The following is a 27,146-nucleotide window of genomic DNA, read 5'->3' on the forward strand; positions in this document are numbered from 1 at the left end:
GGGCAGCTCGGTGCTATCAGTGTATAGATCATCATTAGTCATGTGAGTGGCAGCCATTAGAGCACAGATGGATTTCATGTATCTGATGAATGTGTTCGGAACAATGGTGGAACCTTTGGGTGTGCTGTGATGGACTACAAGAGAATGAACTAGACAATTCTATTTGAACAAGGTTTGGTGACCAATAGGAAAGAGGAGAACCATGCCAGGACAATGAGGCGAGGATTGTTAGAAGGGAATAGATATCAGTGGTCTTGAATGCCGCCAGTGGGAGGAGTACACCTAGCAGGCAAGAATGTCCACAGCACATAATGCAGAGTATCTGATTAGCAAATTGAGAAGTGGGTGAAAGTTGATTACGCCTTTGAGTAGGAATGGATCAGGGACAGAGTCTGTAGCTAAGATGGAAGCTAGCATGAAGGGTTGAAAGAGTGTGTGCGGGGGTGGAGAGACTGTCAAAAGACAAGTTCAGAAAGATGGGGAGAAATACATCTCGAGGATGCTTTGTGAATGACGCTGAGATCACTCCTGGTTGTATGAGTACAATTTGGTGAAAGATGGGTCATCCTACGGGAATGAGCACTTTGAAGAAAGGTGTGGATCTGGAGGTCACCGGATTCCAGTGATGAAGAGTGTGTCAAGCGTGGGGTTAATGATGATGTCTGTAATATCAGGCAGATGCTTAATGACAGATAAAGTGACTAGGAAATGTGGTCTAGTGGCCAAGCTGCCAATCTTGGATATCGGGGATACCGATTCTAGTCCCACGTGACCACCAAAATTGTGATTCTGGGCAAATCACTTGATTTCCCCGTATTGAAAACTGTACATGCACGTGAACAGTAATCCAGCTTTAAACTTGTGAAATCTTATGTCAGTGTGCAATTCACATTATTTTTTACCCTCTCCCAGGAACCCTGTGTTTGTACCCTGCTTTGTACATACCCAGAGAGAATACTTCTGACAATGGAGCACACTTTATCTCTAGTATGGGTGGAACTGGAGAATAAAGCAAGGTATACCGAAGACCCCCAGAGTTGAAGGTCCGGGGGTTCTGAGTTAGTTTGTGTTTGTGTGGGAAGGACAGGAATACGTACGTTAACATACCTCCTTTGTAAAGGAAATAGTTGAGTTTGCCATAATATTGTGGAGCCCTGGTATAAGTGCTTACCCTGTGAGTGAATGAAAATGTCAGTAAATGTGTAAAAAGGCCTGCGACTAGGATAAGTGGAGGAATTTCCATTCCACATCCTGCTGCCTGAGAGATCTCTCACGTTTGGAACCTCTGCAATATGTAAGGTCTAAAGCCCAGATGTGCCCCTCTTCGGCCCCCAGAGAGGGAACCAATGCAGGAGAAGCCCCTCTGCCTCGAGGATCCGCAACAGCCTTCCTCTTCATTCACAAGCTCAGCCGTCTTCAGTTCAAAAGACGACACTGGGATGTGTTTCTTTCTTTCCCATTTTCATTTCAACGTCTTTTGTTTTATGGCCACTGCTTCCAAGGGAACCTGGTTGTCATGGTAACTGTAAATTACTTACGCCATATTGGTTTTGACTAGCTGGCCTTGAGTCAACAGTGGTTGATTGCAACCAAAGAAGCCAACTATTGATTTCCTGAAAATGGGCTCGTAATAGAGCTGCATATCCCGCTGTCCTCACAAAGGAGCCACCCACAGTGACACAGATGGGCAATGGAGCAGAAAAGGACGCTGCATCAATCAAGTACAGCACTAGACTACAGAAGCCAATCATCCGAAGAAAGGCAAGCAGCAAGCATTCAACGACTATGCCCTATGCACTGCATATTAGTCTATGTAATGACTTGAGGACAAGAGCACTCTCACAGAGGAGAATGAGAGAGGGAGAGACAGAAAGCGAATGCCTGCAGTCACAAAGGAGATAAACCAATTAGATTACTAAAACACAACTCTGAAACAGATACCTCTTCAGAAAAAACGAAATAAACCATTTTCCAGGAGAGAATTAACAGTTCTACATAGGAAAGGGCCAGGTCATTGCCTGTAAAGGATTAATCACTAGGTTTTTTTTTTAGAGGTATCTGCCAAATAGCAGTGGATGCCCCTTCACCAGGCTCTCATTGCCCCACCCCAGTTAGCGATGGGTAACCATGGGGTTTCTGACGGCAGAAGCCTAGCTTGCTCCACCTTCAGAAAACTCTAGTCTGAAGGCTCGACTGCCGCAAGGCCATCAGGTCACAGTTACGGTCACTGTGCTCCATTAGGGTGGGACAACATCACTAGATTTCCTCGCCTGTGACCACCACGTGAAGCTTGGCATGGCAGTACCGGGCAGGGAAATCAGTGAATGGCCCCAACGATCTCGAAGCAGGGCGGGTGGTCCTCTACTAGGGGAGTACAGGCCATAGCATCAGCTGACATGATGGGCCAACTATGGGAATTCCACCACCAGAGCCTAATAAATCATTTAAATATTTTACAGTGTAGGCATCAGGGTGAGAGGAAGGCATAATCCTGGCATTGTTACCATTGTGTGTAAGGGAAGCTTGCATAGAAGTAAAGGAAGAAAGTATTTCTGGGGGGAAGAAAGAATGAATGTTTCACTCTCATGGGTGTAGTTATGGGTAGTCAGAAGAGTAGCTAAAACATGTCAACATACCTTCTAGGATTCCGCTATTAGGAGAGTTGCAAAACAATCTCTAAATAGGCAACTTTTAAAAAATCCTGTGCTTTTTACAAAAGTGCCTACAAAATTTGAAGAATGGGAACCCTTCTTTTATAGGCCCAGCGTTGACCGCTGAACAAAATAAAAGGAGGTGGTCAGCGGGCAAGCAAGGCGTTTGTTTACTTACCTGCCTGCTGCTGGAGAGAGAAAAAGAAGACCAGAGGAATACAGAAGGAAAAAAATCTGCTTTCATGGGGGCTGCCCACAAAGCAAAGCCTATGGCCAGGCCCCGCATACACCCCTTCATGACCACCTAACGCCCTACTTTCTCATCTTTCAACCCCTCACAGCAAACAACGACCAAAGGGTCTACTGTTTAATGATGTTCAGCAGCTGGCTCCCTGCAAGTGCCCGGTTGCCACTGCACTCAGGCTTTAGGTGACATGCATTAAAGGTGCTTCCCTTTTGCATCTTTTCAAAGCTTACAGACAAGCTTTAAAGAGTCCTACCAATGATTTAGCTTGTTGTATTACTCCTCATTCACAAAGCTTATAGCACACTGTCAGAATCCTTAGTTGATCTCAGTAATTTCAACCATATAGTTGTTGAAATATTATCAAAGATGTTATCAATGATGTAATTTAACATGTAATGAGTAATGTTTTATGTGAGGTCATAAGCACTACATGATTGGAGGGACAAGCTATAATTAGTTCATGAAACATTAAGTGGAGTATTTAACAGATTTTGCATTTTTTATCATTAGCTTGTCTCATTTGAAATACCTAAATATAACTATAGTTTGGGGATTTTTCTGTTAAAAAAAATATCTATCTTTGTTTATATATATATATAGTTTCACCAAAAAAAAAAGCAAATGTTACAGGGAGGTTATAGTTAGGAAATAGATCAAAAAACACCTTAGAAATTCATTGAAAAAAACCAAAGGTCACAGGGACGTTATAGCTAGGCTCAGATTTCACTCATGCAAAACCAGTGAAATTCAACAGTTATAGTTAACGGAGCTAATTACAACTTACCCCCACGCAATGCATTGGTTATGGCCCCCCCTCCCACTTCAAAATCTGTTTTCGGCCTCGTGGAGGTGGTGGTCCCTGGGGCACAAGGGTCCAGGCGGCCCCCTATGTTAATTTAAGTTTTTTGCCCCGGAGAGATGTTGGTACCCAGAGCGCGGTGGGTTCATGCTGGCCCTGCACTATTATTGTGTGAGCCCCGGGGAGTTGGTGGTCCCTGGGGCTTGAAAGAGCCCAGGATAGGGGTCTGTGTGGCCCACCTCTATTAATTGTCCAAGAAAAAGGGGGGGGGTCCCAAAACGTGTCTTCCACATGCAATTTCCCATAGGGATTTTAGTCACAGCTACAGTCCGCATCGTTGAACGGAATTGCACAAAATTTGGCAGAGAGGTAGCTGTCCACAAAGCGATCTTTTTGTAAATTGGTGGAAATCCATTCAGTAGTTTGGGAGATATTAAAGAAACAAATGTGTATACATGGGGAAACATAGGCTCCGCAAACCCTGCTGATCTTGTGCTGAGATCTGATTTGCTGCCAACACTTCAGCCAGGAAGTGTTGGCAGCCATCTTGGGACTCTGCTTCAGCCTAGTCCCAGAAAAAACATTGAAAAAGAGAAAAGGGGGTAGGGAGGGAATGCCCTGACCCCCTAGATTTGGTCCTTGCCCTCCCTCTGAAACACTGACCGGGCCAAAAAAGCATTTTTTAAAAATGTTTCACCAAAAAGTGCAACAGATCCACAAAAATTAAAAAGACAAGCATTGCCTCCCGTGCCTGTTTTGAAATGAGCCCCCGGGTGGGCCATATTCCAGGCCATTTTATACAAAAAGGCGGGGGCACAAAGGACCCCCTCCTAAGGCTCTTCAAGCCCTGGGGACCACAACATCTGCGGGCTTCATTTACATATTGGAGGGGCCAGCGCAGACCCCCCTCTATGGGCTCTCTTGAGCCCCCAAGGCTACACCTCTCTGGGGCTTTTGTTAAAATAGTGGAGGAGGGCTATGCAGACCTCCCTCCATGGGCTCTTTAGAGCCCCAGGGACCACCACCTCCCCAGGCTTTACAGCAAGAGAGTGGGGGGGGGGGACATGGACCACCACCTCCCCAGGGCCAGCTAATAAAAAACATGTGGGACGGGGGCCCCTCTTGTTACCTACAGTAAGTCCCACACAGCGGGAGTGCTGAGAGCTCATCAGAGGCTTCGACCCCTTTCTCCACCACTCTGAAAATGCACCTTCTGGTTGGGGGATGAAGTCTTCTTGGATGCTGAGATTCCTTAGGGGCCAACAACCCCTCCTGTTACCACAAGTAAGTCCCAAACAGAGGAATTACTGAGAGCTGGCTGGAGGCCCGCCCTCTTTCTCTACCACCCTGCAAACACGCCTCCTGGTGCACTACTGGTTGAGGGATGAAATCCCCTTGGATGCTGAGAATCGTTGGGCCAAGAACCTCTCCTGTTACCATCTGTAAGTCCTACACTGTGGGATTGCTGAGAGCTCATTGAAGGCCCTGCCCCCTTTATTCACCCATTGTGCAGACCCATACAGCCACTCATATACCCACTCACTGACCCATAAAGCCACTCACAAACCCACTCACACAGCTACTCACACACCCACTCACAGACAATACAGTCACTCACATACCCACTCACAAACCCATACAGCCACTCACAAACCCACTCATACACCCAGACCAATACTCACACACCCACCTAGACACCTGCATAACCACACACACATCCACTCACAGACCCACACAAGCACCCACTCACAGACCTACACATGCACACTCACACCCACTCACAGACCCATACAGCCACTCACACATCCACTGACAAACCCATACAGCCCCTCATACACCCACTCCCAGACCCATATAGCCACTCACACACCCACTGACACATCCATGCAACCACTCACACACTTACACACCCATACAGTCACTTACACACCCAGGCAGCAAACTATGCATCCATTCACACATCCGCTCTCAAAGTTTACAGGTTACAGTTCAGAAATAAAATGTAAAGAAAACCTTAGCAACTCACTGAAAAAACACAAAGGTTGGAGGGACGTTATAGTTAGCAAATACAATATATAAAACCATTGAAGTGTACTGAAAAAATTAAAGGTTACAGGGACGTTATAGTTAGAAATGGAATTTAGAAACCTTGGAATTCACAGAAAAAAAAACAAAGTTACTGAGACATTATAGTTAAGCTCAGATTTCACTCTTCCAAAACCACAGAAATGTAGCATTCATGGTTACCTGAGCTAACTATAACTTACGCCCCCGCAATGCGGTCATAAGCAGTGCATTGTGGAGACATAAGTTATAGTTAGCTCAGGTAACTACAACTACTGAATTTATATGGTTTTATATGAGTGAAATCTGAGCCTAATATTACTGTCCCTGTAACCCTTGGGTTTTTTCAGCGATATATATGTATATATATATATATATATATATATATATATATATATATATACATATGTGAGATTGCTTCAATATATCGCTAGTTTCTCTATGAAACTGTACATCTTACGTGCTGCCTTAATACAACATTAAGCCATGAACCTCGTTCTCACTTAATATAGATGAATAGGCTCTTAACATTACATGTTGGTGATATCCCAATCATAAAATACCATCTTGTAGGCACCTGTGGATAGGAACATGTATTAGAGTATTACAAGCCGAATAGTGGCTTCCGGTAGCCCAGCTAATTGAGTTGGAATGTCCTTGTATCAGACAAAATCCACTGAAACTGGCAGGTCATGTTTATCTCACCTCAACATTTAGGCATGGCATCCCACTGCTTTCAGTCACCATGCCAGAATCTTCTCTCCCTTCCACAGTCCATTAGTCTAGTAGGGAGGAAGGCTATTCTTTGAGCAGACCGTCTTTATCATCCGAGCATCCTGCACTCTACTGGAACAAAACCTGTAAACCTCCTACTTCTGCAAATATTTCTATGTTTGTGTGTCGTTATGTTCTGTTTTTCCTGCCCTCTGGATGACTGCACTGGTACACACAACTCACCTTTCCTTTTACCTGGTTACTCAATCAATCGGTACATTTGTAGAGCGCAAAACTCACCCGTGAGGGTCTCAAGGCGCTGGGGGGGCGGGGGTGCTGCTACTGCTCGAACAGCCAGGTCTTGAGGAGTCTCCTGAAGGCCAGTAGGTCCTGGGTCTGTCGTAGGCGGATGGGAAGGGTGTTCCCGGTTTTTGCTGTGAGGTGGGAGAACGATCTGCCGCCAGCGGTTGCTCAATAGATGCGGGGGACGGTGGCGAGGGCGAGGTCGGCAGAGCGAAGCTGGCGTTTCGGGGTGTAGAAGGTGAGTCGTTCGTTGAGGTATGCTGGTCCGGAGTTGTGGAGAGCTTTGTACTCCTGACACACCTGAGCAATAGCTTATTGGGGTTCCATTGTACCCTGTGTTGTGCAGCCAATTGAAGGTGCTGTAATCAATTGTAATGCAACATCCATCTTCTGTACATTTTCTGCAATCTTTGCCCAAAGCCAGTGATCATGTCCACACAGTGGGTGGGGCCTCAGCTGGATCAAAATGCTTGTCACAGTAGGCTAATACCATTAGAACAGTTACACCAGGGCCGTAGCTCATTCAGTAAGATTCAGGGAGGGGAGGAGCTTCATATTTCCCAACAATCACGCTGGTTAAAATACATTATATGATAAGCAGGGCCGGAGGTGGCTTAAGAAGCAATAGGAGAGGAGACAAGTGTGGATTGTATGGAGTACTTAAAACTCAATATTTTGTAAAATAACTATTGTTTAGACCTTTAGAACAGAGAAGAGCCTGTGTGTGTTTTGTCTTCACGTGTATGTAAAAATCCTAAGTGAAATCCGAGAATCACCTCAACATACCCGACATAAAGCACCTGTACCCCACTATTTACCACAGAACACATTTATTGGGGGGGGACACCCCAAGCACCCCCGTGCCCCGAAACTATGCCCCCGAGTACCACGGCCTTTAGAAAGATTTTTCTGCCCAAAGCACTCTCCTTCTGAGCTAGACAATCGACAAGTAATGAGCTTTTTAAATTTCTCTCCAACTCTGCTGGTCTTCCCTGCCATCTGCACATCAGTGATTGCATTTCAGTGAAATGGGCAGTGCAGTCACTAAATACAGTATCTCGGAGCAGTTATCACGAGCGCTGGAAGCGTCAGGCCTTAGCGGCACATCATTCAATCAGGACATTGGCAAGTGTTCTGAAAGAGTCTGCGTTAATTAAAACTAAAATAGGAAACCTTGAAAGTGGATCTTGGCATCACTATGCAAATCATTCCTCACTGAGACGGGTGAGTCATCCATTAATGCTGGCTGCATTCAAAGACTGCTCATTTGTTTCAATGTGCAGTACCAAAAGGCCAGTAGCGTAACTAGGCCAAGGCACAATTGTGTCTACTCTGCATACACTTGCGGCATTTCACATTCAGATTGTTGCGCAAAATGCGGAGTTTCCGCCAGAACCTTCATTTAGGTAAAAAATTATATTGCAGGAGCACGGGGCGAACAAGAACGATCCAATCCTTTTTTTTAGTTCCAAAAATGAATTTGAGGACGAATTTCAAACTAAAAAATAGCGCAAATACCGGTGTTTCACATAATTTTGCATAATTGGTGGGATTTTTGTACGCTTTCCTCAAAGGAAATTATGCAGATTTTGCCCTAATAAGAACGTAACATAAAGTAACATAACACAACATTAGTAAAGTGCACTATATCGTTGGGAGTCGCTTCGAAGAGCGTGGGCTGATACATGATAGCAAGCAGGGACAGCAGGCAGAGGGCTTGCGAAGGTCACACAGTATGGACATCATGAACAAGCCTGCTATGCCATTTAATGTCATGTAAGCAGGAGCTGGGCTAATGGGATCTGGTTGCAGAAGTGTTTTTAGTGGCTGGGGTCATAGGCTCGTGACAGGATTTGATATATTACATACTTCTTCCTTCTGTAGGACCGACCAATGCAGAACATAGATCAGAGTAACCGATCCTCAGCGGCCAGACGCAGACACTGACCACCAACTGGCCAATGACCAACCTTGCGGTTATACATCAATGGTGCTCTGACTCCGCAAGCGCTACAAAAACATTCAAGTGGTAGAAATTAGTTGCTTGCTCAAAGTTGGGCTCTCAGACCTACCACACCAATGGCGATAGCCTCAAAGTCCGGCAAGACTCTGGAGGGGCTCCCCCATGGTGGAAGGTGGAGATGTGGAGGCAACCCTACGGCAGGGCCCGGGGTCTCTATTTCAGGCAGCAAGAGTCTCTGCCCCCTGGGTGGCTTCCTGAGGTTTGAGAGCGCCTCTTCCTCCAAGGGCTGTCAGGCAATGAGTGGCTGCACAGTCCCTCCCGGTGTTCATGCAAGGTTGGTGGTTGTGCCGGGAGCACTGTTCTACATGTGGAGTGCTTTAAATGGGCTGTTACTCACCGGTACTGAGTACCAGCACTTTTATATTTTCTCCCCTTGAGTGCCGGCACCTTTCCTCGGAAAAGGAGAGTACTGGTACACATAACGGCCCGGTTTTGATGCGGTTGGTGCTGCCCTCCTGAGCTCCATACTTGAAAGCTCTTTCTGCACGGCCTGCAATGGGTTACAGCACCTTTCAAACAGATCTGAAGCCTGGGCTGCGTTGGTTCAGAAGCGCCAGCTCAGCAGCTCGTCTTCAGTAGAACACAGAGCTGCGTGTGCATCTCTGGAGTGAAAGGTGGAGTATCGCTGCAGGGTATCTTTAGAGGGGGTCGGAAGGTATCCATAAAACCTAATCGGCATGAGTGTGGGCCACATTGTTCAGGGCATGCAGCTTGTTCGCATGCCCACTGTTTTAAACGCCCGAAAATCTTCGCCCATCAACAATTTTAAATGAAAGGGATTTGCATGAAACTAAATCCCTGCCCTCTAGATTAAATCAATGGATTTAAGGTTTTTTTAAAAACTGCCTCACTAGTACTGATTCGTCAGTGTGTCATTTATTGATGAACATTAGTTATATAACCATAAACTTAGGAAAGTACTATGTAAATAGTTAGACATTTTTAAAATGCATGCATATTTTTTGCATACAAAGCTTAGAAAGGCAAAAAACATAGCCCCGCCCAGTGACACGCCCCTTACTCGACCCCCAATCCACTGCTTATTTTTGGTGAGTACCTGCACTTCTTTTTTTCCATTTAAAGCACTGGTCATAGGGAACCTTTCAATTCACCCGCATCACTCACACTGAAGTGTGGAGCATGTGGGCATGCGCAGTTACCCAACCGCATAAGAGCAGTGCGAGCATTGGCGGGCCAGGTTAACGCGACACTCCATTGGAGACTTGTGGAGCTGTGTCTGCTTCCCAGTCCCCCCCTCCCCCTTATAGCAATGACTGGGGAAGCCTGAACTACATATGTCAGGCTGGCCACAAGCAACATACCAGCCAGCCTGACATGCGCAGTTTAGATACAAAGTCCCAGCTGGTGGTTGCAAAAAACACACGCCCAGTAAGAGGACAGGGTGCTACGCCTGGGAAGATATTTATGTAGGGATGTATTGGCTCGCAGGTAGCGGGTCAACGCCCCTGCTCCCATATAGAGAAACTGCCGCTGGTAGAAATGCGCTACACCAGTGTTTCCCAAACTGGGGTCCGAGGACCCCCAGGGGTCCGTGGCACATTCCCAGGGGGTCCCCAGGAAGCAGTTTTAAAAGCACTGCAAAGTTCATTGTAAAATTAGCAGTTTTCCAGCAACTATAAAAGTGTCAAGAAAATGCCAGTGATTAATGTACCTGCTGGAGAGAGGAGTTTTGTCCAGTGGCAGCTTTGACTTATCTGATGTGACACAGAGGGTTAATATACCTACTGCAAAGAACGTGTACAATGCATTTTAAAAACAGTATTTTATGTGCATAGGTCAGTGGGTTACTGATTTTGTCACAGAGATTATTTTGTCACTGTGCAATTCATAAGGGACAATCATAATCTATCCTATAAACTGTCATCAAAGAGCTGCTTACAAACTGCATGGTAAAAGTTAGTAACATATGTTTATTCCCAGTCTATCATTATCCTGATGCTGCTAAAAAGGTTTATTAGGGTGGAAATACATTTTTCTTGTTAAAGTCAATGCTAGCCACTGTGTTATGTTCTGAATCCTGAGTGTGTGCTTCTCCAGACCAAGCACCAGTATGAATGACATGTGAATCCTACACCTTGTAGTCCCCTTTGCCTTATGTAACATTTTCTATACACTGATTTACACGTATGATTCATTATCTCTATATGTGTGCGATGTAAAGTGCTCTGACATCCTACAATGGTATTTACAAGGCAGCGTTAAGCCACAATAAGTGGCTTAACGCTGCCTTGTAAATAAGGCGAAGCCCCTATCGCCACAGGAACATTGCAAAAAGTGACATTCCCATGGCGATAAGGACATCTAAATATGCCCCTAAAATCCTTAGTAATTCGAGTATTTGTTTTGTGTGCACACGTGTTTATTTTTTTCGAATTACTGTTTTAATGTTTGAAATTTAAATCCAACAAATTGCTTGGGGGTCCCCGGCTTTCAGTGGTGACTCAAGGGGGGTCCTCAGGAGTCAAAAGTTTGGGAACCACTGCGCTACACAAAGCGCTTAAAAACAAGATACGGTGTAGTCACCAGTGATGCCACCATTAGATGCACTTATGATAGGAGAAGGACGAGTTTGAATGGGCAGTGGGTCTCTCCTTGATCCCCACATCCACCCTGGTGTACTAGTGCCCCTGCTCCCTCCAGCTGAGGGAGGGGGGAGAGAAGACCTGCTTTAAAGACCCTTCAATAGCAGGTTTCAGCTCATGGGCTCCTCGTCCAAACAGCTGCCTCTCAGCTTTCACTGCTTCCTGTTTGAAGTGTAGAGTGATTACATTAGCCCTAATGCACAGGGATTGGATTTCCACACAGACCTGCTGGACGGGGGAGGGGGGAGAGGGGGGAGATGGTGGGTGACACACAGATTCTACAGTGTAGCGAGAGCACAAAGTGCCAGCAGGAGTGTGAGCGCGCCAGGAGGAGGGCGACAAGTGAATGCGTCAAAGCGTGGGCGGCTCCCCTGCTATAGAAGGGGCGCGTGCAGGGAGAATCCTGCCATGGCGCAGCTTGTGTTGACTTTGGTTTGTTTCCTTCAGTCTGGCAGAGCAGACTTCACACATTCAGCAGCCAAGATCCTCCCTTTGGCATCAGATACAATGAAATGCAGTATGTACTCCCATAGCGACATCATCGTTCTCACGTTACACAAGGGAGAAACAAAAACAGTCTTTCATTTGTCGGTTGCTGGGATGGGTTGCAACCTATAGAGGTCAATAATATCGACTTGTGTATATATGGACTCCCCAATATCGAATACGGATCACTGACAGAATATCGAGCTGCCACAATATCGAGGTAAAAATATCGAGTGACAGAATATCGACTTCCTATCTTCAAACAGGTAAGTACAAAAATATTGAATCCTAAATATCGTTTCCAATGAAATATCGACTTTTTTAAATGCCTTAAAAGTAATATAAAAATTAAATAATAAATATAATTAAGTAAAACATACTTAAAAGTAATTTAAAAATGTTAAAATTAATAAATAATACATGTAATGTCAAAATATAAACATGCATTTTTATTTTTTTATATATTAACTTAATAATATTTAAAAAGTGATTTTTTTTATCATAAAATGTTAAAAACCTAATTTAAAATATAATTACATATATATTAATAAACCTATAATATAAATATAAAAATAAATTATATATAATAAGTTAAAACATTAAAATAATATTTTACACTACATTAAAAATAACAATACTGAAAACGTAGCATAGCGTAGGGGATAAAATAACTATTCCCACTCCAGCGAGTGGTACAGTAGGGAAAGGGTTGGATAGCAGGTGGATAAAAATTACTATTCTCACTCCAGTGAGTGAAACAGTAGAGAAAGTGTTGGATAGGGGGTGGGTAAAAATTACTATTTCTTCTCCAGTGAGTGCAACAGTAGGGAAAGTGTTGGATAGCGGGTGGGAATAATGTACTATTTTTCACACTCAGCAACTATTGTTAGACTGGTAGAATAACCCGATCTAAAGATGTATTGGGGTATTATTCTACTACCTACTTATCAGGTGGAATATCAAAGATATTGAAGTAAAAGCCTCACTCACATAATAGTGACATGCTTCATCATAGGCAAATACTCCACACCCAGAGAAGATGGTACTCTCTGGGCGGACTCAACCAAAGATGTAATGGGAGTGCTTAGATAAATGAGTGACTGGTTAAGCAGGGAACCAGATTTGAGTTAAAAATACCTACGAGTATACCCCTCCTAGGTCCTTTATTCAAGGGTACTCATGGTATCATTAAAAACTTTATCTTGGGGTTATTTTGAACTTCATTCTGTTCAAATGTACCCTCAATTGTATGCCAACATGTTTCGGCCCATATGGGTAGCCCGGTCGGGTCTGAGGGCCTTCGTCAGGGCGTTGTGATTCTGTTCCTTATTTTTAAGGTCCCTGCCGTGTAACAGTGCATGTGCTACATGCAACCCAAACGTGAGGCCTAATGCACTCACCTGTACGTTCTATAGAAAATGGGAGAGACAATGTAATATATTTCCTTTATGTACATTAATGATACTATATTTAGCCCATCTCGTGCTCATATTGACTAAACTACAGTTGGAGTGTCGGTGCACCACCTGACTATGTGCTCACTAATTAGGGCTTAGTGGACTTCACTACTCCATCCATCTTAAAAATGCCAATTCACTAAAATATAGTCACCACCCTACGTGATCTCAATCAAGGAATTGTTGTCTATAGGTAAACAGACCGTGACCATTTAATCGTGTAAACCACCATTCATAGCAGTCTATGTTGTCCAAGGCAATTTGCTTAACGTGATGTTTTTGGCTCATTGATTTGGGTTCTCCACATGCTGTGATATATAGTGTTTTCTATCACACCTTGAATAATGTACTATTCCCACACCACCAAGTGAAACAGTAGGGAAAGTGTTGGATAGCGGGAGGGTAAAAATTACTATTCCCACTCCAGTGAGTGCAAAAGTAGGGAAAGTGTTGGATAGCGGGAGGGTAGAAATTACTATTTCCACTCCAGTGAGTACAACAATAGGGAAAGTGTTGGATAGTGGGTCGGTAAAAATTACTATGCCCAGCAACTAGCAATTAGCAATAAAATTATTAACCATCAAATCTAAATTAATTCACACAATTAATACGTTAAAATAACTTTTAATAAATATAATATAAAAAATGAAGAAAATTACATTAAAACTAATTTACTTCCTACCCTACTCCCCTATCAACCCTGAACCCACTCCTAAAAAAAAGTACACAATTAACATATTTACTAATTAATAATTATCTAATTAATGACTAATTAAAAACATTAACACAATTACCTATTAATTATTAGTCAATTTATAATTAATAATAAATTAATTAACTTAATTAACAATATAAATTATTAAATACAAAATTATTAATTAATACATTAATTAATTTCAATTAAATTAGTTCCCATCCTATTCCGGGGGCGAGGTCTCTGCTGACTGACAGCAGCAGGGAGGAGGGAGGGCTACCTAATGCACTTTTTAAACTGCACTTGTCTTTTTGACTGGCCGTCTTGAAACAGCCAGCTACACAGGCATACTTTAAACCTCCCAACCCAGCTTTCTTATGACAGCTGGGTTGAGAGTCAGTGCAGGTCTCCAGGGTGCTGTGGAGTGCCGAGTGAGACCACTCCCATAAATCCTGGCGCTGCTCATATGCTGCATGTGAGCAGCACGATGATTGGGCAAGGGAGTTCCAGCATCCAATTTCAGTTCCAGGATGAAGAAGATTTCAGAGCGAAGACGTTGTGATAGGTAAGTAATATATCTTTGTAATAATATTTTTCTCACACACGTGTCTCGGCTCACCCTACCTGTAGATGCCAGCCCCAACTGGGTGTTGAGAGTCACTATGCTTCTAAGACATTGTGCTCTTAATTCAAAGTCCAAGCACTCCCAACCAATTTCTCCATTGTGAAACCTACTCATGCAAGAAATTCCGCAGATCATTTTTGCAATGATAAAAACAGCTCCAGAGCAAATTCACAGCTTCAGTGCATGTCCAGTCTCCTCAAGAAGCCAGCGGCGGTTCCTTCACAGAGGCACAGGGGCTTTGATCCCCTACTGCTGTGAGCCACTGCCTCCCAGCCTCATTATTTTGACATTTTAAATAGCCCTGGGATGGGATGAGCAGCTGAGACTATTAACAGAGCTAAGCATGTCAGATTAGCTGGTATTATTGCTGTGGCCAACCTGACATGCGCAGTTCAGGTTTCCACATTCAAGGCCACTGTGGAGTTGGAAGAACAAAGACAAATCCCCATAGGTCTTCTATGGAGCATTATTTGTATGCCCCAGTCAATCCAATCAGTGCTGTTATGCTGTTTAGTATTATAAGCAGCATAGGAGCAGTGCTTGGATTGGGTGGGGAGTTCAGATTTATTTTTCCCCGACCAGCAAATGCATATTAACATCCAGGGAGCGCGAGACAGGTGGATTTAACCTCAGGACTTGGAGTGTAACAGCTGAACGTGTTCTGGATCCGAAAAGATCGTTAACAGAAGTCCAATGTGACACTGAATTCCTGTCAAGAATTCCTGTCATACAAGGGAAACACGCCCTTATGTAAACAGGAGAGCTGTTACATAACTCAAGGGAAACACGCCCTTATGTAAACAGGAGAGCTGTTACATAATTCAAGGGAAACACGCCCTTATGTAAACAGGAGAGCTGTTACATAACTCAAGGGAAACACGCCCTTATGTAAACAGGAGAGCTGTTACATAACTCAAGGAAAACACGCCCTATAAAGGGAGGAACCGGGAGGTACAAGGCTGTCGGATATTGTGTTTACACCGACGTACCTGCTTCGTGAAGAGCAGTGTTCCGGAGTGGTGCTCCAGTAAGGCAAGAACGGAGGTAGGTCGAGTCGTTACTCCCTGGGCCGTGTCTTGCCCCATCGTCACCTGTGAAGGACCCGGAAGCTCTACCGGTCAACCATTGAGCTTCGCTTTTTGACTCGGCTGAGTCCAAGCGCAGTGGCGCTTTTGCTGGTTGGAGTCGTAACTCCCAGCCCGACCAGAGACACAGGGACTGCCAGCTGTAACGCACACCAGGAGGTGTTTGCCGCGTTACAGACTCGGAAGTCCACAGGATCGATCGAGCGGCTGCTCTCGGTTCAGTCTTCTTGCTTGTGATTGGGGTATCGGTGACGCATCACCAGGAGGTGACTCCGCGTCCCGGTGCAGTCTGAGGAAGAGGTTGAGCGGCTGCTCCCTTCAGGTAGAGACCCCGGCTGGGTGTTTCCCTGACTCCTCGATTCTCCCCAACACTCTTCGTGCCCCTCACAGCCTACCGATTGGCATTGTCGGCCATTTCATTTCTGCCCTCTGTTGGCATACGCCGGGATCGGCGTATATGCAGAGGACGGTTAGGACCATCCGTGCTGTGGGCTGGTAACGTACTTAGCCTGGAGGATTCCAGTGACTATAACTTTTGTTTGTTCTTTGTATTTTATTTGCCTTCATTAAAAGAACTAACCCTTCACAAGTGGTTGCGTCCTCATTGTCGTGTCTGTTAAACGATCCTGAGACGTTCAGGGCGTTACAATTCCCAAGCACGAGACCGCACTGCAAGCCAGATACTGTACCACCAGCTATGGCAGCACTCCAGGCGGTAGACTTAATTCCCTGGCTTCAGACTGTACTCTCAGGTGTGTGGAACCACTTGGTTGTGAGGCTGTACTTCCAGATGAGAGACCAGTGGCGGCTGCATGGCTCACGGGTTTGCGGGGCAGGTGCCGGGGGTTGTGGTGCGGGAGCGTTTCACCCGGGATGGGGGTCGTGATTGCGGGAAGGAGCATTAAAAAAAAAAATGAGTAACGTACCTTGCCGCCGGGTCCCGTGTCCCTGCTCCTGCTCTCTTGCCTCCAACTTCAGGGACAGGAAGCAGGCAGCTTGGCTCCCTCCCCTAAGCGAATCACAACGCTTCAATGCAGCATTGTGATTGGTCTGAGTGCTGTGACAAGGTGGTCATCCAGGGGCTGGAGGGGTGATGATGTTCTCCATGCAGGCTGTAATGCAACCTGCATGGAGAACGTGAAAAGTGCGCATGACTGGTTTGGGCAGCCTGAGAGGGCCGACCAAACAGTCATTGCGCACTTAGGAGTGGGCAAACGACTCCTCCCTTGTTCTGCTCCGAGGGCAGAGCAGCCCCGCCCGCTTGCAAAGCAGCACAAACATAAAATGATAATAACTGAAGGTTATTGTCATTTTATGATTTTGCTTCTCGCACTGCTTGAAAGCAGTGGGGCGACGCTCCTCCACCATAGCGGAGGAGCCGCCACTGTGAGAGGCAGCACCCCAGTTGCATGTGGGATTACACTCTAAGGTGTAAGATTGCACTTCGAGATATCAGCTATGAGACTAGTTAGGACCACTCCGGGTTTGAATCTGTATTCCAAGATGTGAGACTCACAGCCACTAGCAAGTGAGTGATACTTGCCCTGTGTGTAGCACATTTCGAGAGCCCTGCTCCTTGTGTCCTTTGGGCTGTGCTGGGGTTCCTCATCTTCTAAGGGGGCAAAAAGTTCGCAGGGTGAGGGGGTGTCCGATTTCAGCCTACTTTGGGCTCTATTTACCGAGATTTTTCTGTGAGTGGCTGATGACTTACTCAGGAAAGGCAGCATTTCAGGATAAGGGGGGTGGGCATCTTATGGCAGTGCGTTGCAAGGAGCAATCTAAGCTCGATTTCAGTCTTGAAGTCTTGCTGAAGGTGATTTCAAAGGCACCTTGCTCAAAATGTAACAACTAGTAATTCTCACTGGACGAAAGAAAGCATATCTTACTACAGTAAAGAGTAAACATAAACTGGTACCTGGAGTGCATTTTATTGAGGTGAAAGAGTATGGCATGGCAGCCACGAGACTTACACATTCCAGCCTCTCCTACAGTACTGCATGAGCAAAAGTATTCACATTTTTGCCCTACCACATTCAAAGTCAGCAGCCGCCACTGCAAGAAGCCAAATTTCAGCATAACAGACCCCAGTTTGTACAGTGTCCCCGCTCGCAGACTAATAACACATTATGATTGATCGTCCAGTTTTCAGACTAACGGCGGCCAATAGGTTATTATTGATATTTTGCTTCTTGATTAATAGCGATCCGTAGGACTTTCGTTCGGCGCCATTTTGGATTAATGGCGCGCCATGTTTTCTTTATCGAGGCCCATGTTTCTAGATTAGCGAGGCCCGTGGGTCATTAGATCGCTGGGACTTCGCACAGCTGCATATGTTGTTATTGACGTCCCAGTTTTCAGATTAATACTGCGCCACTGCTCATCATTAAGCCCCGGCTTCCTGAGGGATTATTCGGCTATAGGCCATTACTCTGGCTGCTTTCAGAGTGATAACGACCCATGTGTTTTAGTAACACCGCTACACAGTGTGTGGGGTGAGTCATGGATCCATCAACATTGGTAACACACAGAATATTACACGCTGCAGGTCTACATATACCCTATATGATTCATGCCATTCTGTTATTGCTTGTGTATTTGTTTAAAAACATTATTTAAATACAATTAGGATGGTAGGGGCAATACTGGTGCAAAGAGGTAAAATCACATTAGCAGAGGTGCAGCCCGGGTACAGTCAATTTAAAATGCAAACTGTGAAGTTATTTTCATGTCCATTTTGCTGTACAGTGGTAGTCATATGTAGTTTGACCTTTGCACTGTAGTAATGCATTCACAGATGTGTGGGTATTGTTACAATTGCTCTGAGCAATATCTGTTATTAGGCCTCATTTATTTTTACTGAGAGGGCCTACCTATATAAATAATGATCACTCTGCAGAAGCCCCAAACCATAGCCGTGGCACTTACAGCACTTCTTGCACAACAGCCAGGGTTTAAATAGAAGAGCACTGGCACTTGTCTGCAGGAAACAGACATTTAGTGAAGAAGGAATTGCACCTGCATTGGAAACGATTCAGCAAACATAATGGCATTCTTTTTGAGTATTATGTGTTATACTTCTCAGAAGCATGGCAGCAGAAGGAATGCGGTGATGACGACCCCCTTTTAAAAACCAAACTCCCTTTATTGAAACTAGAAAATCCTTACACAAAACATCAAAATATGGAAACTGGAGACCACCTCCAAGCCCCTGATTTCACATGCACTTGAAATCCTTCATCAATACCATTAACAGCCCCTAGGCCCTGTGCTAAATGTGTAAATAAGCAAGCACTGAAGTAATTTCCCAGGAGGCCATTGCAGCTTGCACTACTGACTGCAACTACCATCACTGCCTCATACCAGTACAAACACTTCCTATTAAACATCGCACTCTTATTTATGTGACAGTTTGGACACTTCCAGGCCACCCAAAGCATTAAGAATGGCCTGGATGAACCAGAATTATTTTTTACACGTGCATTTAATTGTTAGACTGATGTACTCTTGTCAAAAATAGACAAACAGTGCCACAAAGTGGACAGTCATAAGAGCGTGCTGGTGTTAATAATTAAGTACAGTTGGCAAGCACTAGCAAACACTGGCACAAATTAAGCACTGTATAATCTCACAACGAAGGGTCTCATTGGAGTATTTAAGCGTCACCCAATGTACTACTCTACATAATCTATCCCACTAAAGTACACGGGTGGTAGCAAAGAAAATAAACCTAACAAAAAAAGGGGGGGAAGGAAAGAAAACTAGGGAGCATTCATGTGTTAAGACGAGAACCCTCACTCACCCAAGTTGCATGCTTCATCATTGGGTCCCCTCTTCACACTGGGACCGCAAAGTACCCAGTGTGGGCTACAACTCTCCCTAGGGAGAGGAGCGGTTTTTTTTTATCCACAGTACAAATGTTTTCTAAATTGTAGGGCAGGGAGGGGCAGAGTGTAAACAAAGAATATAGTGTGTGGGTTAAAGCTATCTCTTGGTGGGCGAGGACAATTTTTATTCTGGTGCCTCCAATGGATAGTGTTGAAAACAAGCACTGTGAAATAGGGATATGGACATTCCCCTATTAAATAATCTAGTCAACATGTTTCTGCCTACTTCGAACAACGGGTTCATGGCATTCTACAGGACCAACTATAAGTCACTCTGCTTTTATGAAAATTGAAAAGTGAGAACCATACTTTCACTGGTATGAACAGTAGAGCGGCACAGGACATGCTTTTCTAAATATCCTTAATCACCATCAACCTTTGCTGTAGCCCAACAATGCTGTGTCCAGGACAATGTGCTCAATGAAACATCTGAAGGTTTACAAAGCACATTCAAGGTCGCGGAGGATGGGCTCAAATTCCGTACTATCTTCCCTGAGCAGACACTCGCCTGAAACACTGAGCCGCAGGACGCTGTGAAGAAATCCACTTCTGGTGGTATGGTCCCAGCCCTAGAGTATATTCTTTCATAATATATCATGCTGCATATTATGTCTCTTGACATAATATATTACATGTTATATTGTATAATAGTACATCTTCTACTGCTGATTGGTATAGTGCTTGGTACCCCTGTGACAGGATATGAAGCACTTACCCACAAGCAAAGCACGTTACATAATGTGGTTGGAAGGGTGATTTTTTTTGTATTTAGCCTATGTGAGAAGTGTTGTCATGTTGTGGTTGATGATTGCCAAGGTGCAGTTGTCGTGTTATGGGACACAGCACCTTGCAGTGTGATGGTAAGGGTGTGTGAGGGATAGAAGCACAAATTATATTTGCAATAAGAACTAAAACATATAGAAAGGCACACAGTATCACCCTGGATTCTGTGGGTGCGCACACCAAACCAGCATTGATAATGCATTGTTTTCGCCTATGTAACTCAATCATCGTCCGGCAGAAGGAACGAGCTCCCTAAGTGATAACACAGGAGTGGAGAGGATGTGGTGCAGAGGCCAGAGCTGATGATTCGAGAGCTGGGGATCCTGGTTCGAGTCTTGGTGGCGCTGCGCAACATCCTGTGATTTTATGCAAATAACTTAATCTCTCTGGGTGATAAATTGTAATATTAATATGCCGCACAAGTAAATGGCGAAACCTTATAAAAATAGAGTTCCACCAAAGTGGGTGTTAACAGTATTTCGGTGGAGGGAAACTGATAAGCGAAGCAGATGAGGAAAAAGCATTGGTAAATGCAGGAAAATATACTACTGGCAATATAAATGTAGAAAAGGTAAGTGGCACGTACAGGAGCCAATGAGAAGCCTGGAAAGAGAGGAGGTGGGATGTAATTCCCTTCTAAGTTTACATTAAAAACAATAGATTCCTCAAGCACAGCGCAAGCGCTTTGCAGGCTAAACCTAAAAATGGGGTGATCAGAGAAGGCCTAGTATCCCATATGGCTACCACTGCTAGGCTCGCAGATATGGTTTTGGATGATTAAAAGGATGCCAGAAGGTGCAAGAGTGGGAATTGGTGACACAAGCAATGCCAAGCACTTTTCTAAAGGCAATGATAACACTTACAGCTGTACACATGACCCCATCAACCAGGAAGAAAGGTCAAGAGCGATCAAAATTGGCAATCTGAGCAGAAGCTACACAATCTTTAGAAGGCCCAGATTCCGCCTACTCCTACTAGGCCAAAGGAAGACAACATTTTGAGCCAGGGTTCATGCTTCAAGTCACAGTCAAGCCTTCAAAGGTGGACAAGCACCAGTCGGGTCAGTCCTAGCATGTCATGACTCAAAATCAAGCCAGACTAGCAACCTGGATACGCGGGGGAAAGATGAAGTGCTTGGTAGTTTGCTGCCCTGACAGCACCTGAGCAAATAGGCCTACCTCATGGTGCCCTTCCGTCCTCATGCCTCCAAGTGAGTCCAGTACCATTCTTAGATCCCTTGTTCTTTTTAGTTTACATTATCCAGCCCTTGTAGAATTTCCTTCCGGACAGCTTCTGCTTTCATTGAATGATATTTCAAGGTACAAAGGAGACCATGCGACAAGAGGAGACTTACCCTGCCTCCATTGGTTTAGCTAGGACAGCAGCATGGCACAGATCTAAAAGTCCTTCTTTAGTTCAATCTCAGACCTGTTCATCGCTAACATATTCTATCTTTAAATATTAGTTCAAAACTGTCCCTATGTTAGGAGCTCTGACCAAGTGTCGAAGCTATATAAAACTGCTATAAATGTATCCCGTATACAAAAGGGTGATTTGATGGGTGATTGGTGCTACAAGACTTATCCCACTACAGTATAATAACAAGCATTTGAAATACAATAGATCTCGCATTTACGAGAGTTTAAGCTATTGTCATTTACAATGGCAATAGCTCAAACTCTTGTAAATGCGAGACCTCTGTCGCCGTTGTCCCGGACTGCTTGAAAGTGAAAGCGGGCTAGATGGGGAAAGCACGCCGTGATCGCAGTAGGAGAAACCGATTAAGGAAAAGAGTGCTTACAAACTAAATAAGACATGCCGTGTCGCATCCAAAGTAAAGGGGCCAGTCGCCATGGGTGTTTACAAATGCAGACAAGGCGGCACCAAGGAGAGCCTAACAACAACTCGTAAGCCAGCGTTTACGAAGGACAATGACACAAGCCAATGAAAAATATGTGTGGAGAGTGGGTGAGGCTTCTCTTACAACAAGTCTTGCAGAGCAGCGCCTGCGCGGTGACTCAGCCTCGACCTAAAAACTTCATATGATCTTTTTATGCGGTGCTTAAAGAGGAGGAAGTGAATCACCCTACTTCCCCTAACCTGATTTTAAAAATCAGATAATGAACATACACAGCTCTAACACACACAATCGTGGTTCAATCATATACATTTCAGTACAGTAATAGAAAACACAACTGTTATTTTCTTTTTGTTCCTCTTCAATCTCTTTAATTGTTTTTGTTTTATTAGCTTCTCCTTTTGTTTCAGCAAAACAATCTCCGGAACCTTAATATCCAAGTGGCATCTGCCAATAAATTGGTGTGCAAGCCATCTAGCATTCCCAGCAGTACAATATCCGTTCCCAAATTATTGTGCGTAAGATCCCTGGATGTCCGTATCTTCATAATATCATAATCCAAAAGTGTAGTCAATCACCCATAGATCAAGCGTGAGTACGCGACAGGTATCCTGAAGGGACTACTTTCACACGATTATGGACATATTTTTAATTAATTGTATGGGATTCGATTTTCACGCCAATAGTCACACCACAGGGTTCGAATTTGAACCGATGAGCAGGTTATTTGCACTGTTTTAGTCCCTAAAATGCAGCCCTGAAGAAGACAGGAGGTATTTTCCTCACTGACAAAACACGTGATAATAAACCGAAAGCAATAAAAGAGATTGAAGAGGAACAAAAAGAAAATAGCTGTTGTATTTTTTATGGCTGGACTGTAATTGATAGCATTCAAGCACGACTGCGTGTGCTCGAGCTGTGTATGCTACAAATGTATATTTAAATAGGAATGGAGCCCCTGTTAGGCAGTGTGAGAAGAAGCGAAGCTCTGCTGCTGCAGAGAAAGCCTCAGCCTCTGCAGACTATGTAGCCTATTTGCATTCTCTCGGTGTCCCACCATCCTAATGAAAGGCACCAAGACACTGCAGTGATATCTCTCTTCGCTGAACTCATTAATAATGGCTCTTTTAAGCAGATGACCACTGCCAGAACGTTGTTCTGGCGCATTTCAGTTCGACTGGGTCTGGTGGCTCAGTGAGCTAATGAATCCATTGCAGAGATCTGTGTTTGACTTAGGGTCCAAATCCTGGTAGGTTGACTCACAATTTCATCCTTATGAGGTGATAAAAATAGGTATCAATGACCGCGGTAACAATAAGTGTTAGTTTTTTCAGAACTGATACCCGCTCAATGAACAGGCACTTTACTAATACGAAGATATTTAATTTTTCCTGACACAGCTTAGTTGTTGTTGTATTAGTAACAGGTTTTAGTCTGTTGATGTATAATTGTTTTAATTCACTGAATTAAGGTATAAATATGAGAACATGATATGTAACAGAGTATATTTGTGTAATGTATTGTTTTTTAACAAATTGCAGTTTTTAATTCTTTCAAACACTTTCTTATTGGTGTTTTTATATATTGGTTGTTACACTTAGTTTTATATCATCTGCATTAGAAAAGCATATAGATCAATAGATCTGTGACAAATATAATAAATTGCCTAGGGATATACAATACACTTGTTTACTTTACTAATACATGTCATGCCTGCCAGGGCTGGTGCATTAATAAGGAGAAGGCAGCAAAGAGTGACATAAGGCAGGCACTACCTCCAAATATAGTCTTTCTGCAAAGGGGGCTGAAAAGAAACCTCTGGCAAAGAATGATTTTTGCCCGTGGCTCCAATATTACTTGGGTCGTTCTTGATACTAGCACTGGAAGGGACAGATGGGGTGGAAGAGTCCAAACGCGTGAGAGGGGAGAGCATGGGGAATGAGGTTGTAAGGAAGATTACATAGGAGTCAGCCTTTGAGGGAAGGGGATCTAATCCAATATAGAAGAAAGGTGTAAAGATGTCTTCTGTGCGATGCACCATCTACACTGGTCTTCGCAAATGAATGCGCCCCTCCTCACTTCCTTCAAATGCCGACGACTGAATAAATGTGCAGTCAGTCAGTAGGAGGTTGCACAACTTAATTATATAATGATCATTATAAGCATTATATAGTGTTTATTACGCATATAGTCAAATGACTGAATCCTTCATGATGGCAAAAATTAAAAGCAAGCCTGTGGCTAAGAATACTTATTGTGTAATTGCCAAAAAGTTATAAATAATAACAGTTTGACCATTAAATATGTATTTCATAAATAACATATATAATGGGCGATCATAGGACATAGATGAAGATCAGTAGAGCTACTGTGGAGAAATAGGTTTAATGTAAAAATATACTGCACTGTATTGTCCTGTTCTTAGTGTTGTTTAACTGAACCAGGTACCAATTCAGCCATTTGTCTCTGGACTAATTCTAATATATTACAGCTGTTAGTGATTTCTACATGCATCATTTAGCAGTTTAGGCAAGTGTAGTTATTGTGCAAGATGGGTATTATAAAAAACCTGATTTAGAGTTTGGCGGATGTGGGAATCGCTAAAGAGCTGCCTGTTTTGTCAATCTTATTTAGATTGCATTGACAACAGTTCCCCTAAACAAGAAGCTAATGTGCTATCAAGTTGGCAGAACTATAGACATTAATGAGTATGTGAAGCAGGACTCCTGAGTCTGTATTACAGAAAGTGCCTCGAGGCCGCAACAGGCATTTGTGACCACTTTCCTCACCCCCTGGACACTTTGGTATTACAGAAGGGGCTGCCGAGGGTTGTGCAGCCTCTTCTGTAATGCAGCTAAGCCTTTTGTGATGCAGCTACACAGAACAAAACACAGAATACACTATAACTTTGACCCCGCCATCCACTGCTTATGAAAAGAGGTTTTGATGCTGTCATCAAAGATGACATTTGAGATGTCATCAGTGATGTCATAAATGATGTCATAGGACATGTCATGAATGATGTACTATGTGAGGTCATAAGTAGTGAATGGCAGAGGCGCAAGTTATAGTTAGTTCTGCTAACTATAGCTGGTGAATTTCTGTGGTTGTTTGAGTTCAAAACGTTAATGTTATCACATGACATATTCACCTAACTATACCGTCACTTTAACCCCTTCTGTGCCCCGCCCTTTCCCCGCCCTGTGCCGGGCGTTGAATTAGCGGGCGGGGTTCATGACGAGATAGTCTCGTCATTGGCACAGCGCAACCGCGCTCCATGACGAGACTATCTCGTCATGGGCACTGAAGGGGTTAACCTTTATTTGTTCAGTGAATTTTTCAATAAAAAAAAATGATCTTTTTATCGCACTTAACTATACTGTTACTTTAACCTTTGGTTTTGTCTAGTGCATACTCTACACTACAGCTGCATAAAGGCCCAGGAGGTAACGTCTCTCATAGTGATCTTGAGTACATGTAATTTTGGCAATGTGATTGTTTCGAGAGTCTTCTCACAGAAATTAGTGACAAAATGAATCCTCATATAGAGAAGACGAGAAGACTACAGACAAAGAGTTGGATCTCCACCAAACAAGGGTTATATGAAATAAGTGATTTCTTTTGTTTGATGGAGATGCCCTCATATTCCTCTGCATTAAGAAAGAATGCACCATCAAAATTGGCCATAAAGACGCTCGGGTCACTATGGTAAGTTGAGCTGTCCATTAGCCTGGAAAATGGTGGAGGCACTGTTGCATACAAATAACGTGGAAGGAGCGGACCAAACGGGTGGAGTTTGTAGGTGAATTTCCTCATTTGCATACTCAGCCGTAATCAAAAGGGAGAGCCATAGACTCAGCTCTCAGACCAGGAGATGACAAGAAGTAACCCACTTGTCTTGGACAGCCACTAAAGGAGAGATTGAACGCCAATAAATCAATGATGCTTTCACCTCCATGAAGGATTTCAGATCATTTTTCAACATGGAATTGTAGAGAAAACACACTTGCTCTGGCTTGGCTAAGTGGAAGAAGTTAGGATGATTTGTTCTTTACAAAAGTGGAGCTTCAACTAGGGCACCTGCTATGTTTATATTTGTAAGTGCTTCCCTTTGAGGTTTACGTTCTGTGAAATGAGCATCAGGGCCAGAATGGAACTCCCCTGTGTATTTATCCAAGAAGAGTCTGCATTATTGTACAAAATCTCTACCCAACTTAAGTACTTTCTACTGGTTAATTAGTAAGTACTACCTCCTTAGGTGACTGTCTAGTGCATATTCAACATTACAGATGCATAAAAGACCACAAGGTAATGTCTCCAGTGCCCTTGTGTACGTGTAATTTTGGCAATGTGATTGTTCCTTGAGTGTCTTCATACAGAAATCAGTGAGAAAGTGAGTCCTTGTATAGAGAAGACGATGAAACAACAGAAATAAAGTTGAATCTCCCCCAAACAAGAGTACTTCCTCTTAATTATATTAAATAAGTGCTTTGTTGCTTGGTGAAGATGTCCTCATATTCCTCTTCATCAAGGATGTGCCATCAAAATCAGCGGGAAATGCGCTTGGATCCCTTTAGTACGTTGAACTCATCATAGAAAATGGTGGGAACACCATTCTTATTTTAGAGGGAGGGTGCGGTGCAGCCCCCTCCCCAAGCCTATTATGGCCCTGGGGACCCCTACCTCTAAAACAGGTTGGTATCACAGGGCCCAAACAGTGAACCCCCAAACAAGACACTGGGGCCACGGGAGGAGCCCCAGGACTCCCGCGGACTAACTGGCCCCACGCGTGGTGTGGGAGCCGGCATTGCCCCTGTACGGTGGGAGCAGGTATTTATGCTGCTTCCTCCAGGCAGGAACAATATCTAGT

The 27,146-nt window shown here is 44.0% G+C and overlaps 1 protein-coding gene across 1 annotated transcript in view; it reads right to left on the reverse strand.

The window, feature by feature from the left end:
- The window catches only part of PCP4L1 (Purkinje cell protein 4 like 1), a 285,781-nt gene that overhangs the window by 185,311 nt on the left and 73,324 nt on the right, over nucleotides 1–27,146 (reverse strand). The gene's annotated exons all lie outside the window — the stretch shown is intronic.

This window comes from Triturus cristatus, chromosome 12, assembly GCF_964204655.1.
Source record: "Triturus cristatus chromosome 12, aTriCri1.1, whole genome shotgun sequence".
Lineage (NCBI taxonomy): Eukaryota > Metazoa > Chordata > Amphibia > Caudata > Salamandridae > Triturus > Triturus cristatus.